Source organism: Sceloporus undulatus, chromosome 6 (assembly GCF_019175285.1).
Source record: "Sceloporus undulatus isolate JIND9_A2432 ecotype Alabama chromosome 6, SceUnd_v1.1, whole genome shotgun sequence".
Lineage (NCBI taxonomy): Eukaryota > Metazoa > Chordata > Lepidosauria > Squamata > Phrynosomatidae > Sceloporus > Sceloporus undulatus.
The window spans coordinates 74,254,742-74,272,349 of NC_056527.1; the positions used below are offsets into that span (position 1 = coordinate 74,254,742).

Consider the following 17,608-nt stretch of genomic DNA (forward strand, 5'->3'; position numbering starts at 1 on the left):
CCTGGAAGAAATATCAATGTCTATTGAATCTTTGCTAACTATAAGCCTTAATCGGTTAGCTGGAGGAAAAGGAATAAAACCATCTTCAAAACCATCATAGTCATCCTCTTCTTCCTCCCTACCTCTTCTCAGCCACCCCACCCATAACTAATTAGTGGAACAGCAAAACAAACATGCATTAATTCTAACTGTATCTTTCTTAACAGCTAGTACACACATAACCCATCCACCATGCATTAGTGAGCATCCATGTGGCACAGTATACCATAGTAAGCTTTTTGCTGCCTATGATTCAGCTATATGATACCACTATTACTGGCTGTCAGCAGAATGAGGCCAAGCCACATGGGAGAGTCCTCCCCAGCTCCTCCCATACTTTGCCAACTCATGTAAAACCTCAGGCAAAACGGAATTCACTGGAGGTTATTTAAAGGAAACTGAGTATAAGATTGCTGGCTTAACAAGAAACTTCAGTCATATTTCTTAAGTTTTTTCTTCTTCTCTGTATGTTTTATATGGAGCAGATTGGCGTGTGTATTCATGACTGATCTTAGTTTCAAAATGTAAAATAAAATGGTACATTAGTTTCACTAGCATTTGCCCCATCAATGGCCTTGGAATTTTTGGCCTCCAACAAATAAAAGCATTAGAACTAATGTCTAATTTCATACTGGATGTGTTTTTCCTGTGTAAAATATCCCTTCCTCACTGCACTCAAAATGCACTTAGGTATTAATCCCATAGAGTAAACTAGAAAATTGATGTCAGCTGGTTGGTTGTGCTACCATTTAGTTGCTTAAATCCATGGGCAAGTGTGCAAGTCTGTATCCCTTGGCTACTCAAGAATCTTTAGGTTTTGACATAACATTATACTTGAATTTAGAAAGCATATTGTTAGAGTACAATACAGACAGGACACATGTCAAAAACGTCTTATTTTTTGGAGAGTTACAAATGATGATGGGGATGAATATTCTTTACTGAGGAGGCTAAGGTGGCCTTCCTCTTGTTTTTTTTTAGTTGGGCCACTGAAAGCTTATCCTGCATGTTACTGAACTTTATCTGGGTGGGGGTTGTATCATCTTTCCTGGGTGTTGTCTTGTGCTTTAGTGTTGTAATTCTTGTATTAATTTTATGTTTTAGTAGTGGTTTGAGTGTTGAACTACAACTCTGAAGACCAGGTTTCAATTCTCAGCTCTAGAACCTAAACACACCAGATAGGTTTTAAGATCAAAATCACTAATGATTTTAAGCATGTGTTTGGCTTGATGTTGAATATCAGACAAATCTCCTTGCCAGTGCAATTAATTTTCTGGTGCAATTATTGTCCATGAGATATGCCCTTTTAAATCCTACTGACTGAGACATTTAAGCTAGACAAAATTCTGGTAAGTGTCCAATAGGCACAATATCTGTATTTTGAAAAAAATAACACTGAAGGGTCTTACAATGGTTCTTGACAAAATGACTATAAAATGTCCTTACTAAAACCAAAGATTTTGTTAAAATGTAAGGACAAGTTACAACTCAAAAAAAGAAGGGACTGATGGGAAGAGACAAACATAGTCTGTACAGTTCTTCTGTACAGTTGCAATTTTGTCCCAGTTCCCCAAAGCTGTTTTATTGTCTGTACTCCAGCCTAAACAGAGGTCAAAGTATAATTAATATAATTAATATTACATTACATTATAATTATATTACTGAATATTATATCAAAACTGGAGTGGCCTTGTAATGTTACAGAACTGGGGCAGGCGAATGTTAGGAGGGAAGAGATCAGTACTTTTTCTGGCCAGCTGGGAAACAGGCACCAGCAAGGGCAAAGTAAATAGTAAATAGGGCCGAAATTGGGGTACAACCTGGCTAACCCAATAATATGGCAATCTAAACACAGGGGGATCTTTAATGTTTTGTTTGTTTTATGCTCCTTCCCACCAGAAAATACTCAGCAGCTGGAAATGTTGTTGGCATTCCCACTAGGTCTCACATCTCACATGAGATGAGAGCTCATATGGCACATTAAGGGTTCTCCCTACATGACTGCTGTGTCTTGTGAAAAGTTCAGTGCCAGCCCCAGAGATTTTTTTTCTAGGCAATGCAGTTCTTAGATCATGGATCTAGAACGAAGTTGGCAGCATGAGCAGCCAGGGATCATGGAACATGAAGGTTCATGGGTCATGCTGCTAGTGCTCAGCTCCACTCTCTGTTTTGCTTCAAATGGTATGGTACGCTCAAATGCATCTGCACACCACCTATGTGCCCTGAGACCTGACAGCTTTTTACAGACATAATGCTACGCAAAAGCTATGCAAAACTGAATGGAAGGCAGAATGCCTGGGGAACTGCATGAGAATATGAGCATAGTAGTAAATAGGGCAGCATTACCTTTGCTCTGAACCAGTTATATTTCCCGCTGCTTCTCCTCCTCCTCCCATCTTTATTTATATTCTTCCGTCTCCTCTAAAAAAAGGGACTCAAGAAAGGTTTCCAAATTAAAACAAATATAATATTGCTAAACATATGAGGGGTTGACATTAAAATAGAAGTGAACTATCAATTTCATTAATAACAATTCAAAACAGACAGTTAAAAATAATACAAACAATTTTAAAACAGTGCAGTTAAAATAACTGAGCACTCTTTTCCTGTCAGCACATCAATGCTCTTTCTTTTAAAATATTCAGTTCTCAAAAGCCTGTGAGAATATTCTAGCCTCCCTAGCAGAGTCTAGGGGCTGCTAGCAAAGAGGCCCTATCTTGCATCCACTCCAGATATACCTGTGAAAGCGATGAGACTGAAAGAGAAGACCCTCTCCTGAGAATCTCAGGATCCAGGAATGCTCATGTGGGGAGATAAAGTCTATCAGATAGCCTGGCCCTAAGCCATGACCAACACTTTTAATTGGTATGTAGATAGGTCTTGTAGCACCTTTGAGACTAACTGAAAGAAAGAAGTTGGCAGCATGAGCTTTCGTAGACTTCAGTCTACTTTTTCAGAACGTAAAGTCAGCGAAAGCTCATGCTGCCAACTTCTTTCTTTCTGTTAGTCTCAAAGGTGCTACAAGATCTCTCTACATGCTGATTCTACAGACTAACATGGCTATATCTTTGACTTTTAATTGGGTTCAGAAACAGACCTTTCTTGTTTAAAGCTTTAAAAATTCTTGTGAATGTCAATTAATCTGAAAATGACTGACCTGTTCATATGTTCATAAGAGCAATTTCTGCTGGCTTGAATGTCCTTTACATCTCTTCAGGGCCTAAATAGTACTGTTATGAAATCTGACTAAAGTCATGGTTTGTGATAATTTCATAGTACAATAGCAAAAAAACACTAATCAGTAAAAAATAACCTTCCAGATATGAAGAGTTTCTCTCTTGATGCACATTATTTTCTAAGAAGCTGAACTACACCATTCAAGCTGCTTCAGTATGGCAAGGAGATTATAATACCAGCAACAGTCTGACATATGAATAAATAATTCATGCACATTCAATGGTTTGTTAAAAATAGACTACTCTTTGTGACACCATCAGATTTGCTCCTTTGAGAGTTTGTTGAACAGGAGCTGTGTGCTGAGTGAAGAATCTTTCAAAGTGGTTGTGATATAGAAGAAAATTCATGACAGCTACTTCCATGCAACATATTCCAATGTTTGTGTGCAAAAATCAACCCACAACAAACAAAAACCAACAACCCCCCCCCCCCGGCAACAGCTCTAAATTAATTAGGGCACAATGTTGAGGTATTGCTGGGTTTACTATACTGAAGCACAATTTTAAAACCATTCAATAAATATAGTGTAGTCACTAAGCTCTTCACATATATATAGGGAAAGGAGACCTGCAGTCTTCAAGTGAACAGAAAGACAGATTTTGATTCCAGTTTTAAACATGCACATGCAAAAATGCATTTTCAGGCTGTGGTGATGGCCTAAGGGTTGAGAAAAACCTGTGGATCATGTGTCAGTTCACCTTTGGCTTAAGATTTTTAACCAGAATTTATTGGCAGTAAAATTAAGAGATGTATCTCAAAGAGAACTAAGCTAGGCCAAGATGAAATATGCTGAGGAGTGGAGAGGAACTCTCCATTATCTTTTGGTAGTTCATGTTAAAGAACATTCTGGAAACAGCTTGTTCATGTGTCAGCAGAATAGTGGCATCTGGAGGGGAGAGATAAGTAGAGCGTCCCAATAATACGCCTTCAAAACTGAGTAAAAGAATCAATTTTGGTTATAGGATTAAGTTTGTTCTATCAACATCTTGTGAATGGATCCCGGAAGGTGAACAGTAGCAAGAGAAAATGACCAAATTTCAAGGTTAATATACACTTGTTGGAAAACTGCTGCTAACCATTAGAAAGTAATTTTGTTACTGGTGGAAAAAAAAACCCTAATTGCAGATATTTAGTTATGGTTTACTGGTTACTCTTCCAATCTGCCTATGGGCATTTGGAAGGATAAGCCATCTGAGTGGAAAGTTTGAGGGATGTTCTTATGTATGTAACTGATCACAGAAAATCTGGGAAGCCTGAATAAGTCATGCACATTTGGAGAAGGTGAGAAAGGGAAGCTTGTAGACTTCTAGTCACTTTTGGTTGACTGCATCCCAATTGTTTTTAACTAATTGAAGAGCATCCAAAAACGGGTGTTCCACAGTTAGTCACAAAGGTGTTACAATACCCCTTTGCATGCTGTGCTGGAGCTTGTCCTAAAGACCAGTGTGGAAGCAACTATTTGATCTGGAAATAGTTCCTAAAAAATTTCCAGTAAATTCCCATGGACATTAGATGGATCTAATGTCTTCCAATGGCCATTCAGTGACCTTTCTAGTACATAAAAGATTAATTTGCTCAGGAAACAAACACATAAATGTCTCATCATTAGAAGTACTCTTGGGCCTGTTACAGACTGTCAAAATAAAGCTGCTTCAGGTCTCTTTGGAGGTATACTGTTTAAATGATGCATGCATCCGAAGAATCTGGAAGCTGCACCAAAGCTGCACTCCAGTGCTTAGGAATGGAGTGTGGCTTTGGCACGACCTCCAGACTCATAGGACCCATGCATCATTTAAATAGCATACCTCCAAAGAGACCCAAAGCAGCTTTATTTTGGCAGACTGTAACAGGCCTTGTCCATTGTTTCTTAAATCCTGCTTTTCTAACACACAAAAAGCAGTTATTCCACTCCTTTCACAGAAGAGCCTTGATCTTGCCCTATTCTACAGTTATGCAAGGTTTTATAATAACATAGGTTGATGGAAATCCTGCAGAAACAAAAAAACCAAAATAAAAAAGGCCCAACTTCTGGTGAAACTGTTTTAAAGCTGATTTAAGTTTCTTTTCATTTGCCTTTCCCCCTCTCCCCTTTTCCTTTCTAGAAAGATTTTTTGGAAAGACAAATCTCTCCCAATTTCACATGGGTATTTCTGTAGAATCAGCTCTTTTGTTGCATTTCTGCTTACCTAAGTATACTTCACTAAATGGCCATTACTGATACACAGGTAACCTCTACTTGGTTTAAACAACTGTAAAAGGACATGCAGTAGCACCCAGTTTGCAGATGTATCTCTTGTATGGCTTGACCTGAATTGCATATCATTCCTTAAGAAAATGATTTTAGAGGAATGGCCGGAACAAGCTTTTAAAAGATAGGACTGGATGAGGAACAGTGACATTTGTGCTGTCCTGATTTTTTATCCCTGTATTTTTCAGTCCCAAGCAGAACAGCTTCATTGTGAAGCCAAATTAAGCATTTTAAATCTCTAGTTGCTGAGTTTAGAAAATGCTGGGATGCTGTTGAAATAATTCTACATCCACATAAACTAATGCATTATACAGATCTTGGTGAGCTTTTCAGAGTCAGCCAAAATCTATAAAACATTAAGGATTCAAGTAGTTATTATCCACGGGTAAGGTTTCACCTGACAAATGTTGCCCCCTGTGCATTATCTCACACTGTGGTATTAAATAAATTTTGCTAACGGCAACATGGGAATTAAATTAATATAGCAAGTTTAAGTGGGTCTTAGAATTTGCTTGCTGAGTACCAATAATCTCACGCTGGAATACCAATCAAATTTCCAGGGAAGATTTATTCAAACATCATTCTTCATTTCCCTCTTTTAAAAAAAAATTGCTATGTAATACTAAAAGGTTTTGATGGATTGAAATTTTTTAGGCTGTTGTGCTGAAGTGGTTTGTGGCTGGGTGCCTCTTAACAATACTAACACAGTTCTGCAATAGAACATTAGAAATGAAAGTGCTTAACATATTCCTTGTTAACCAGGATAAAAAGCCTTTGATTGTGTAGATCATGAAAAACTATCAATTGCTTTTAAAGAAATTGGTGTGTCACAACATTTGATTATCCTAACATGTAACGTGTACATAATACGTAACATCCACATAAACTAATGCATTATACAGAACTTGGGCCTGTTAAAGACTGCCAAAATAAAGCTGCTTCAGGTCTCTTTGGAGGTATGCTATTTAAATGATGCATGGGTCCTAAGAGTCCGGAGGTCGCGCCAAAGCCACACTCCATTCCTAACCACTGGAGTGCTGCTTTGGTGCAGCTTCTAGATTCTTTGCATGCACACATCATTTAAATAGTATGCCTCCAAAGAGACTCAAAGCAGCTTTATTTTGGCAGTCTGTAACAGGCCTTGGTGTGTTTTTCAGGACAAGAGGCTAAGGAAGACAAAATATAGAGAAACAGTGTGGTTTCCAATTCGCAAGAGGGCATTTTATCAGTTTATCTGCTTATTTTGTGTGCTGAATGTATCATATGCAAAGCTGGATCAGACTCTGAAGAAGGAGGCATGAAAAGTAGAGAAAGGGACTTCAACAATTTAAGATATGTACACGACACCATACTATTACAAGAAAATAGTAAAGACTTTGAACTACTACTGATGAAAGTCAGAAAAGAAAGTACAAAGGCAAGTTTACAACTGAACATTAAGAAAACAAAAATAATGACTGTTGTTGTTGCTGGTTGTGTGTGTGTGTGTCTTCAAGTCATCTCTGACTTGGTGACTCTAAACCAAATCTATCATGGGGTTTTCTCAGGTAGGATTTGTTCAGAGGGTTTTTTGCATTTGTGTTCCTCTGAAGAGAAGAGAATGTGACTTGCCCAAGGTCACCCAGCAGGTTTTCATGGCGAAACAGGGATTCAAACCCTGGTCTCCAGAGTCATAATCCAATGCTCAAACAACTACACTGCATTGGTTCTTAAGAGATGACTTACATAATAAATTAAATAATGAAGACATTCAGATAGGGGGGAAATTCCTAGATCATTAATCAAAATGGAGACTACAGACAAGAAATCAGAAGAGTAGGACATGGAAGGGTTGCTATGAAGGAACTTGACAAGACTGTACACTTGAGGATCTTGTCTAGTATTATTGAATGTATAGGTAGCAATTCTAGTTCAGTACTAATGACTGAATGCACAAGGATTTAATTTTAATAGGGGTTCAAAGCCCTGTGTCTGAATGGACAAATATATCATTTTCAGTTTCATCAGCCTTTTGTTTTTCAAAGACTCAAGCTCTTTCCAGTCTACCAATGAGAAAATATGTGAGCTCTTGTAAATTCTTATTTACTGATTTGCATATTTACTAAATTTACTAATTTACTAAATTACTTATATACTTATTTACTAATGAACTGAATCAAAATTCTCACCAATCCCTAGTGTTGGATAAACAGCTGTTTCCCTGTTCAAGACCATCAGATTCAGGTGCCTGATGAGACTAATGGCCTCTACTCCATGCTGCTCCCTACATGAGAGTGCTTCTCTTTCTCCACCAGGTAACCTGAGAACAAAGCTTGGAGATATTGTGTGACTTGTAATCATGTTTCAGGAATGTGGTACTTTGGGAGGTAACAAGGGCACAAAAATGCACTTTCATCCCTCAGATAAAGAGGTGCCCAAGCATTCCTTAATACCTACACTGAAACTGGGGGATTCCCAGTGGACCCTTGTTATACGCTGGGGTTTGGTTCCAAGATCCCACATGTATAACAAAATCCGAGTATGCTCAAGTTCCATTAAATATAATGACATAGCAAAATGGTGTCCCTTATAAAAAATAGAAAATTTGATATTTATACTTCTTATGAACATTTTCAAACCATGTATGCTTGAATCCGTGTATAAAAAATCTGTGCATAAGAAGGGCCTACTGTACTCATTATAGCTGCTCCCCAAAAACTAACCTTTGTTCCCTGAGTACAGCAAGCTCTTGGAGACTGCAAGACATTTTGCCAGGAGCAGACTGTTTTCAGACCAAAAATGAACATGTGTGCATGCAGTTCTGAACATCTTATGTAGATGGAGTCTAAAGAATAACTGCTGAGTCTGAAAACACTCACAAGGCCTCTCATAGCGAATGTACTGTGCCTAATAAAATAAATAAATAAATGAATAAATAAATAATGCATTATCTTTTCCCATATAAAATGGTTAAAAACTATCCCCTTAGTTACACAGAGTGTAGTAAAGGGCTTCTCAGTTAATGGAAAATCCCAAAGAAATAGGAGAATCAAATAATTCAAGAATATAATGGAATACAGTGTGAACTGTGCAAATAACTTACTGTGGTCTTCAAAAAACAAAGAAGTTCTATTTCTCTCTAGTTACAAAAGAAAAAAAAATGTATTCTGAAGTAGCTTCCAGAAAAGCTGTCTCTGTGACCCAAAATTAAATGAGTGGGAGACTCAAAGCAGCCTACAGAATATCGAGAACAAATGATCTTGAAGAAAATTAAAATAGTAAGTTCGCTTCCTTCCCTTCTGAATCCAGCCTGATCGTTGTAATGCTGAGCTAAAACCATGAATTCTACTAACAGCAAAGATAGAGCATAGCTTTTCAACCTTCCCCTCTCTATGAAACCTCATTGCAAGAGAAAGGATTTCCTCAAAAGCATCTGCTGGCTGAGCCTGAGAAATGATTCAGGTAAGTGTATCAGGTAGACATAATAAGTGTCTATTTTCTTCCCACCTCCCTTCCCACCCCCATCATATGTACTTTTGCTAGCCAAGACAAGTGTGCCTTGTTCTGTTCCAACTCCTCTCTCTCTGCTGTGAGTAGTCTTGCCTGTCCAATTGCAACTCCACTTGCAGGGAAGTCATCAGGAGAGTGCAGGAAGTTCAGAATGCAAATGGTGTGTGTGTGTGAACAGCCAGTGAGGTGGTCACTCATCATCCAGTCCAAGACCCCCATCCCAGGTGCTATCTGGATAGGAGAGAGAGGTGATGCTGGCAGGTACAGCCCCCATGGCCGCCACCACTGGCAACTCTCATTCTATGGCTTGGCCAGCAGCACTGCCAGATCTGAAAGGGGCTGTCAAGTGTGGCAGCAGCTCCCTACCCCAATCAGTGGCTGCTGTGGGCAGATGACACAGGTATCCTGACTGGCAAAGGGGGCAACTGGAGTGTGTCAGGCAACTTGGCTCAGATGAGGAGTGCGGCAAGGTAGTCAGAAGGAGGATGGCAGATGGCAAGTGCCCCCTCCCTGCTTACTCCTACTACAATGTGGGCTATAAACTGATTGAGATGATGATGATCTGTCGCTCCCTTTCCTCCTATTCTCTCTCCCAAGTGACACTGCTTGCTAAGGGGGCAGTTGGGGTATCAGGCTGGATGGAGGTACTGCAATAGCAGAAGCACTCTCCTCCTCTTCTGTATCACTCTCACCTGCCTTTTGCAGGGCCAGGAGGGGATCCCTGGGGTCCCTGGCCCTGGCCCCCTTCTACTCCTGTCTTTGCTCCATGGGTCGAGGAAGGCAACTAAGACTGGATCTCTCCCTCCACCTGCAGCTCCTACTCACTGAAGCTGTGGGGTGGCTGTCTGCCTGGGAGTCACAGCATGAGTTACCACTGGGGTGACACCAACCCTAGTGATGCCATTGTCCACTTCAAGGGTTTTTCTTCAGTGCTGCTGCTCTCCTCTAAGAGCTACAATGCCAGTAGTCACATGCCAAGGGTGAACTACAGAATCCCAGCACAGGGTCTTGCCTCCTGCAAATGTAGCTGATTTGGGGATACTATAACAGAGGGTTCATGTGGAGAGAGGTGGAGCCATAGAAGCCAACATGGATTCTTAGACTTATTTCCTGGAGATGGGCCTTGTTGGCCTCAGACTTTATGCAGTCCTTTCTTTCATTTAATGAAATGTGAGGGAATGGTAGGCTTTTCTTTGCATTAGACAAGGGCCTAAATTTGCAAAGGATCACCATCTGTGGAAGTATGGAAATATACTGGCTGCAATATAACCTGAAATAACCATAACATTTCCAGCACAGTAACCATAGCTTTTCATTGCCCATCCTTACTGATCTTATACTAGTACAGTGGGTCCTTGTTATCCACTGGGGTTTGCTTCTAGGAATACTCTATGGATAACAAAATCGGTGGATGCTCAAGTCCAATTAAATACAATGGCATAGTAAAATGACGTCCCTTATATAAAATGGAAAATCAAGGTTTGTTATTTGGAATTTTTTGGAATATTTTCAAGCCGTGGATGCTTAAATACATTGATAAAAAACAAACCCATGGATAAGGAGGGCTGACTGTATAACCATTTACACATTCCACCAAAGAATACTAGAAACTTAAATTTGGTAAGGAAATGGTTACATTTGCTAGAGATCTCTAGCCCCTCCTGACTCATACTTTGGAAAATTCTTGTCCAGTTCCCAAGAGGACAGAATAACATATAAACCATTCTGCAGTGCTCATTACAGACCTATAGAAAAGACCAGTTCATACACCAGAATAGGAAAGAATAATCATAAAGATGCACTGATGGCAGAGATATATATAGAACTTCATCCTTCAAAAATATTCAACATCATAGAATTTTTCAAATATTAACATAATTTTCTCTTTATAGATGAACAATAAAATCCAGTTTAGGTAAATAAAATTATTTCCCCATTTGAAGCTTTCTCTAAGCTGCAACTTTATAATTTATACTGCTGTTACTCACTACATGGATGGTGCAACAGGCATTATTTCCCACCTCCTTGCTCAACCATTCATCACTTTCCTATGACATTGTCATTCCTAAGCACTTGTCTATTAAACTAAATACAGTATAAACCTAAAGCCTATTGTTAGTCTCAGAGTACCGTATATACATGTCTATAAGTCTAAAAATGTATGCCCCAAAATCGACTCTAAATCCCAGGTTGACTTATTTACAGATCACTATGAAAACATGTTAGCAGCTCTTTCAGATTTCCCCATACCATGCAGAGAAGAGTTTAGCAAGAAAAAGCCAAGCAGAAAGAGTCCTGGGTGATTGACTGATATTGCTGTTTGTTTAAGTGTCCCCCTCCTGCCCCCACGTCTGGCTGAAATGAAAGCTGAAATGATGAAGAAAAGGCTCAGTGAGAGTCTCTCTTGCCATATGCACACACAGAAGGAGCCTCCAAGTTTTACCCTCAACCTATCTATGGGTCATGGCAAAATCCATAATTTTGGCCCCCAAACCTGACCTCAACTTATACATGAGATTGACTTATTGTTGAGTATATACAGTATAGCCATTGGATTAAAAGAATTTCAGTACATGTTGATCTTTCAAGTTCCCACTGATTTACTGAGTCCACCCTAATAATAATAATAATAATAATAATAATAATAATAATTTATATCCCGCCTCTCTGCAAAATGCACCCTATTGTGGACTAATTAAAAATATAGACTACAAGTATACTTCAGTTAATAAAGCAAATCTGTTCCTGGGTATTATTTCTATAACAGAAAATTTGGTCAGAAAATAACATGGAAATAATAGGGATGCATTTCTACACCACAAAAAAAGAGGAGCAGCTCAACAACATCTTTCAGAAAACTTTTATTCAAAACCAATAATATGTGCATGTGAAATGAAACACCAGGTCAGGTAAACTTTGCATAGATAACAAAATATTTTTGATCATTTTCTAGAGGCTATCTCAATGCATCCAAAGATTACTTTTATTTTCATCATTCTCCACTTTTCTTATCATTTCCATTTTGGGAAGACCAAGTATAATTGTCTCTTTCTGGCAGCTAGCAATAGTCAGCTGAAGTACTTTACAAGAAGTACCATAAAACATTGTATACAATCCCCTGTGAGCAAATAATGTCTACAGATTTCTTGTATATTAACATATCTGAAAAAAATTACAAACTCACATGAAAAAAAGGTAGCTTCCTATTTTTTTCAAAAAAGATTAACATCCTCACATTCATAATTGTTAAAGCATATCTATTAATAAAAGCAAGCTCTCATTCTGACATTTGATTTCTGATAAAGCACATGCATTTGAACTAGGTATTCCTGCCTCAGGTTTCAGTGTTGTGATGGATAATAATAATATAATAATAATAATAATAATAATAATAATACAATTTAAACCTGTAACTTACCGGCCCACACCTCCACTTCTTCAGATCATTCTTCAGCGATCAGCATTGTGCTGAATGTTACTGCAGTGCTGTTCCTTGTAGAAAAGGTAGAGGATATAGCTGAAAGAAGAAAAAGGAAACTGCTATTCAAAATGACCAAAAAACACTAAGGTCCAGTCATACTACACAATTATAGTGCTATATTCCACTTTAACTGCCACAGCAACATCCCATGGAGTCCTAGGACAAGCAGTTTAGGGAAGGGCTTTCAGCCATAAACTCTAGTGCCCAACAGACTACAAGCCCCAGGATTAACTAGGATGTTGCCAGAGCAATTAAAACAGAAAATAGCACTATATTTGTGTGGTGTAAATTGGTCCTTAGTTTGGATTTTAGAAAGCACTGTACAAACTAGTTAACATGGGTTTCAGAGGAATAAGTCATGCCAGATAAATCTGATCTCTTTTTCTGATAAAATTACCAGCTTGATAGAAGAAGGGGATGCTGTGGATATAGCATATCTTGATTTCACTAAGGCCTATGACATTCCTGCAAACAACCTTGTAAAATGTGGACTAGACAAGATAACTGTTACATGGGTTTGTAATTGGTTGATCCAATTACCAAAGGGTGCACAACAATGGTTCTTTTTCATCCTGGAGAGAAGTGACTAGGGGGGTGCGACAGGGTTCTGTACTGGGCCCATTACTATTCAACAACTTTGTCATTTACTTGGATGAAAGAACTGGGGGTATACTTAATAAATTAACAGATGTTGCGAAATTAGGAGTAGCTAATATCCCAGAGGAGAGGATCAGAATTCAAAATGACAAGAATAGACCAGAAAGCTAGGCCAAAGCTAAAAGAAATGAATTTCAACATGGAGAAATGTAAGGTACTTAGGGCAGAAAAATGAAATGCATAGGTATAGGATATAGGATGGGGGAGACCTGATGTAACATGACTACATGTGAAAGGGATCTAGGAGTCCAAGTAGACCACAAGTTGAACATGAGTCAACAGTGTGATGCAGCAGCTAAAAAGGCCAATGCGATTTTAGGCTGCATCAGTGGAAGGATAGTGTCTAGATCAAGGAAAGTAATAGTGCCACTCTATTCTGCTTTGGTCAGGCCCCACCTGGAATACTGTGTCCAGTTCTGGGCACCACAGTTTAAAAAGGATGTTGAGAAATTGGAGCCTGTGCAAAGGAGGGCAACTATAATGGTGAAGGGTCTGGAAACCATGCCTTATGAGGAAAGACTTAGGGATCTGGGGATATTTAGTCTTGAGAAGAGATGGTTAAGGGGTGATATGATAGTCCTGTTTAAATATTTGAAGGGATGTCATATTGAGGAGGGAACAAGCTTGTTTTCTGCTGCTCCAGAGAACAGGACCTGGAGCAATGGATGCAAGCTACAGGAAAAGAGATTCCACCTCAATATAATCATAATCATAATAAAATTTTATTTCTATCCAGCCTCTCCCATAGGATTGAGGCAGCTTACAATTACAATAAAATTCATTAGAAGGAACTGCCTGACTGTAAGGGCTGTTCAACAGTGGAACACATTCCCTTGGAGTGTAGTGGAGTCTCCTTCCTTGGAGGTCTTTAAACAGAGGCTGGATGGCCATCTGTCAAGTGTGCTTTGATTGAGAGTTCCTGCATGACAGGAGGTTGGACTGGATGACCCATGTGGTCTCTTCCAACTCAATGATTATATGAGATCTTTTTATGGTGAGGTTCCTCACCAGCAGTCATCATACCCTTTTATACAGAATTACAAACGTGTCTCATGTCCCACGGGCCAGCAAGTTCATCCCCTTGTTCACTGCAGGATCTTCAGCTAGAGCATCCCAAGCTGGTAGCTGTCCAATCTCTTTTTGAAGATGTTCAGGGAAGACCTCTAGGTAATTGGTTCCCTTGATAAACTGCTCTTACTGTCAAGAAATAAAAGTCTACATCACAGGTGACGAGACGGCAATTGTCCAATGAGATGGGCAGTTGCAGGAGAAACATAAACCTTCGAGATGGTTGGGGGGAGAGGTTTTAAAAATGCCTGGATGCAACACAAAGTTTTTTGTCTCATCCTTGTTGCCCTTCTCTGAAACGTCCCACTCAACTTGTCTATATTCTTAAAATGAGGTTCCCAGAACTGAATGCAATATTCCAGATGAGCTGAGATCAGAGTAGAATAAAGTGGGATTAGAACTTCCCTTGACTTGGAAATTATGGTTTCACTAATACTGCCTGAAATAGTATTTGCTTTCTTTGCTGCAATATCATACTGCTGTGCCATGTTCAATTTACAATCAACAATAATCCCAAGGTCCCTTTCACATGTGCTACTGAGCACAGTATCTCCTATCTTATACCTGTGCATTTGGTTTTTGTTGCCTAAATGCAGAATTTTGCATTTGTCTTTGTTGAATTTCATTTTATTAATGTCTGACCACTTTTGTAGTTTATCAAGGTCCTTCTGAATTCTGTTCATGTGTTTTAATGTTTTAGCTTTCCCTCTTAGTTTTGCATTATCCAGAATTAAGGATTCCCTCCACTCTATCATCTAAATACAAATATTCTTTGACAACTTTCATCCATCATAAATCTTATGTGTTAAAATATGAAGCCACTCTAGCACTATGCCATAAAATAGGGAACTGCTATATAACAAGAAGGTATAGTTTATCTAAAGATTACATCCACAGCAGTGCATAATTTCTTTCTTTCTGTTGATTATGCAATTATCCTTTTAACAAGGTACTGTTGTCGTATCTGATATAGAACTCTGTTTCTCATTTAATTTCAGAAGTTGAAAATTGGTCTGGAGACTGAAGATCAAAAAGCAGTACATTAATTAAATCTCTGTTATATTGCTTCATTGACAAAATACTTTTCTATGATTACATTGTTAGTTTCAGGTGATATAAGTAAAAGATAATACAACTCAGTAAACACAAAAGCAAAATAAACCATAAGACAAAATGAAATCCAAAATACATTTATTATACCTGTAGCAAATCAGTCACTTTACCACAAAATGAGTGGGAAATTGGCATGTGGGTTTAATATATAAAAAATGCATGACCTTGAATTTATATCTGAAATTTTTTAACAATTATTAATGATTGTATTTTGCAGTTATTATTTTATCAAATTATTTTTTATACTGGTCAACTACTGCTGTATCAAAAATCCCACCAATCAATGCTATTTTTTTTCTTTCTAGCCAGACTTTCCCAAACTGCTTGCCTTATGAACTAGCTTAAACTCCTTTTCCAATGGAGAATCCTTCCTCCGTTTGCATTATAAATTGAATTCTCCTTTTCTGGGTAAATGCTCTTTCAAGCAACCTAGGAGACTACTGAGCTGAGTCAGATGACTGACTGTCTCTATGCATCCCAAATTCCTGATGTTTCTGGCTGGCATCAGCTCACCTACTGAAGTCTCAAGCTTCAAGATCCTTCACTTTTATATTTTTCTGATTTTTTCCACTGTCAGTACTTATTTATCTGTCCTGTTTTGGCCACAGTTTTTTGGGATAAGAAAGGTTTTGGCGACTATGGGCCCAAACAGACAGGCCAAAATAAAGCTGCTTCTGGTCACTGTGGAGGTATGCTGTTTAAATGACACACGTATCTTAAGAGGCTAGAAGCTGCATCAAAACTGTGCTCCAGACCTTAGCTTTGGCACAGCTTCCGGCCGCTTAGGACGCATACATAATTTAAACAGCACACCTCCAAAGTGACCTGAAGCAGCTTTATTTTGGCTTGTCTGTTTGGGCCCTATCTTCAGAAGGACCAAACAGTTAATGCAGATTAGTACTCTAATGTGCTGTGTCAATTACAGGAGGCACTGAAGGGAGGGAGTGTCCTGTTTTTGCGGTACAATGCACCTACTCATAGGGCTGGCAAGATGTTGGGTGTTTTGAAGACTCTGGGTTTGAGTGCATAGACCATCCACTCTGCTCACTAGATCTCGCTCCATCTGACTATTTCCAGTTTCCAAACCTTAAAAAGGTTTGAAAGTAAGAACATTTCCAAGTGATTCAGAAGTGATAGCAGAGCAGTGTTCCAGTGACCACACATCAGAATTTTTTTTCTTCAAAAGGTTAGAGAAACCTGGGAAATGCTGAGAAAACGCCATGATAGGTTTGCCTTAGGATCACGATAAGTCGGAAATGACTTGAAGGCAAACAGGACCTAGGACACCATGTAGGCAACAAAAAACCAGCAGCAGGTATTAATATTAATTTTTTTTAAAAAAAGGGTAAATTAATACAGTAGATCATGAAGAAAATTATGGAACCTTATTTTCTTGTATCTATGTATTTATTTTAAAATCTTGTGGAAAACCCTTTCTCATTCCCCATGTAAATATTATACAAATACTCTTTCCATCCCTACTGTTAAAGGCATACTCAGTATTTTTTATGTCTTCCATTCTCTTCCTGTTACAGGCATTTCACAAGACATACTAGAGGGCATGAGAGTTTTACCTTACCTATTTCCCAGTGTGTTTTCTCACACATTTTCCTGCTCCTAATGTGTAGCTCAGTACTTAGCTCTGGTCTTTTACCTCCTTCTTACACATCACTTAATGTACATTCCTTTTGATTTGGCATTTTTCCAATGTTCTCATAATTCACCGCCTCTCCCTTGAGGTGTCTGGCAACACATTTTACTTTGGCTGCCTCATTGGGAAACGTGGGACCCCACTCCTCCATGTGGTCCGCTACCTGCGACAAAAAGTAGGGTAGGGTCTGCGGGTCCCCATCATATTTGACGCCCAGCTTCCTGGCCTGTGGCTCTTGTGGTCGATCCGGTGCCAGCCCGGCTGGTGGGGGAGCTGGTGCTGGTACTTTTCAGAATGGAACCCACTCCTTTCCCAAATCTTTCATACTGTTAGTGAAATTCACTATCCAAGGATCCAAACCTTTCCCAATGACACTCTATGCACAGTCAGCTGTTCACTTCCAGGATATATTTTTCTTTTGCAGTGCCTTAGCACACAGAAGGCAGCAATGATCAAAACACCATTTTACCCTTCACTTCCTTCGTTTCCCAAATTACAGATTCATAGTCTTTGGTTGTATACATTCAAATGATACCACAGCTCCTGTAATGATATGTAAGATTTATATACTGCCTACGTCTCCCTCAGTAGAGGTTGCATTCATGCTACACAATTATAGTGCAAT

The 17,608-nt window shown here is 38.9% G+C and overlaps 1 protein-coding gene across 2 annotated transcripts in view; it reads right to left on the minus strand.

The window, feature by feature from the left end:
• The window catches only part of LOC121935044 (poly(rC)-binding protein 3-like), a 230,046-nt gene that overhangs the window by 125,780 nt on the left and 86,658 nt on the right, over window positions 1–17,608 (minus strand). For both annotated transcript variants that reach the window (XM_042476090.1, XM_042476091.1), the window contains one exon: window positions 12,432–12,530. The gene's annotated coding sequence lies outside the window, so the exon portion shown is untranslated. The remainder of the gene's footprint in view (window positions 1–12,431; window positions 12,531–17,608) is intronic.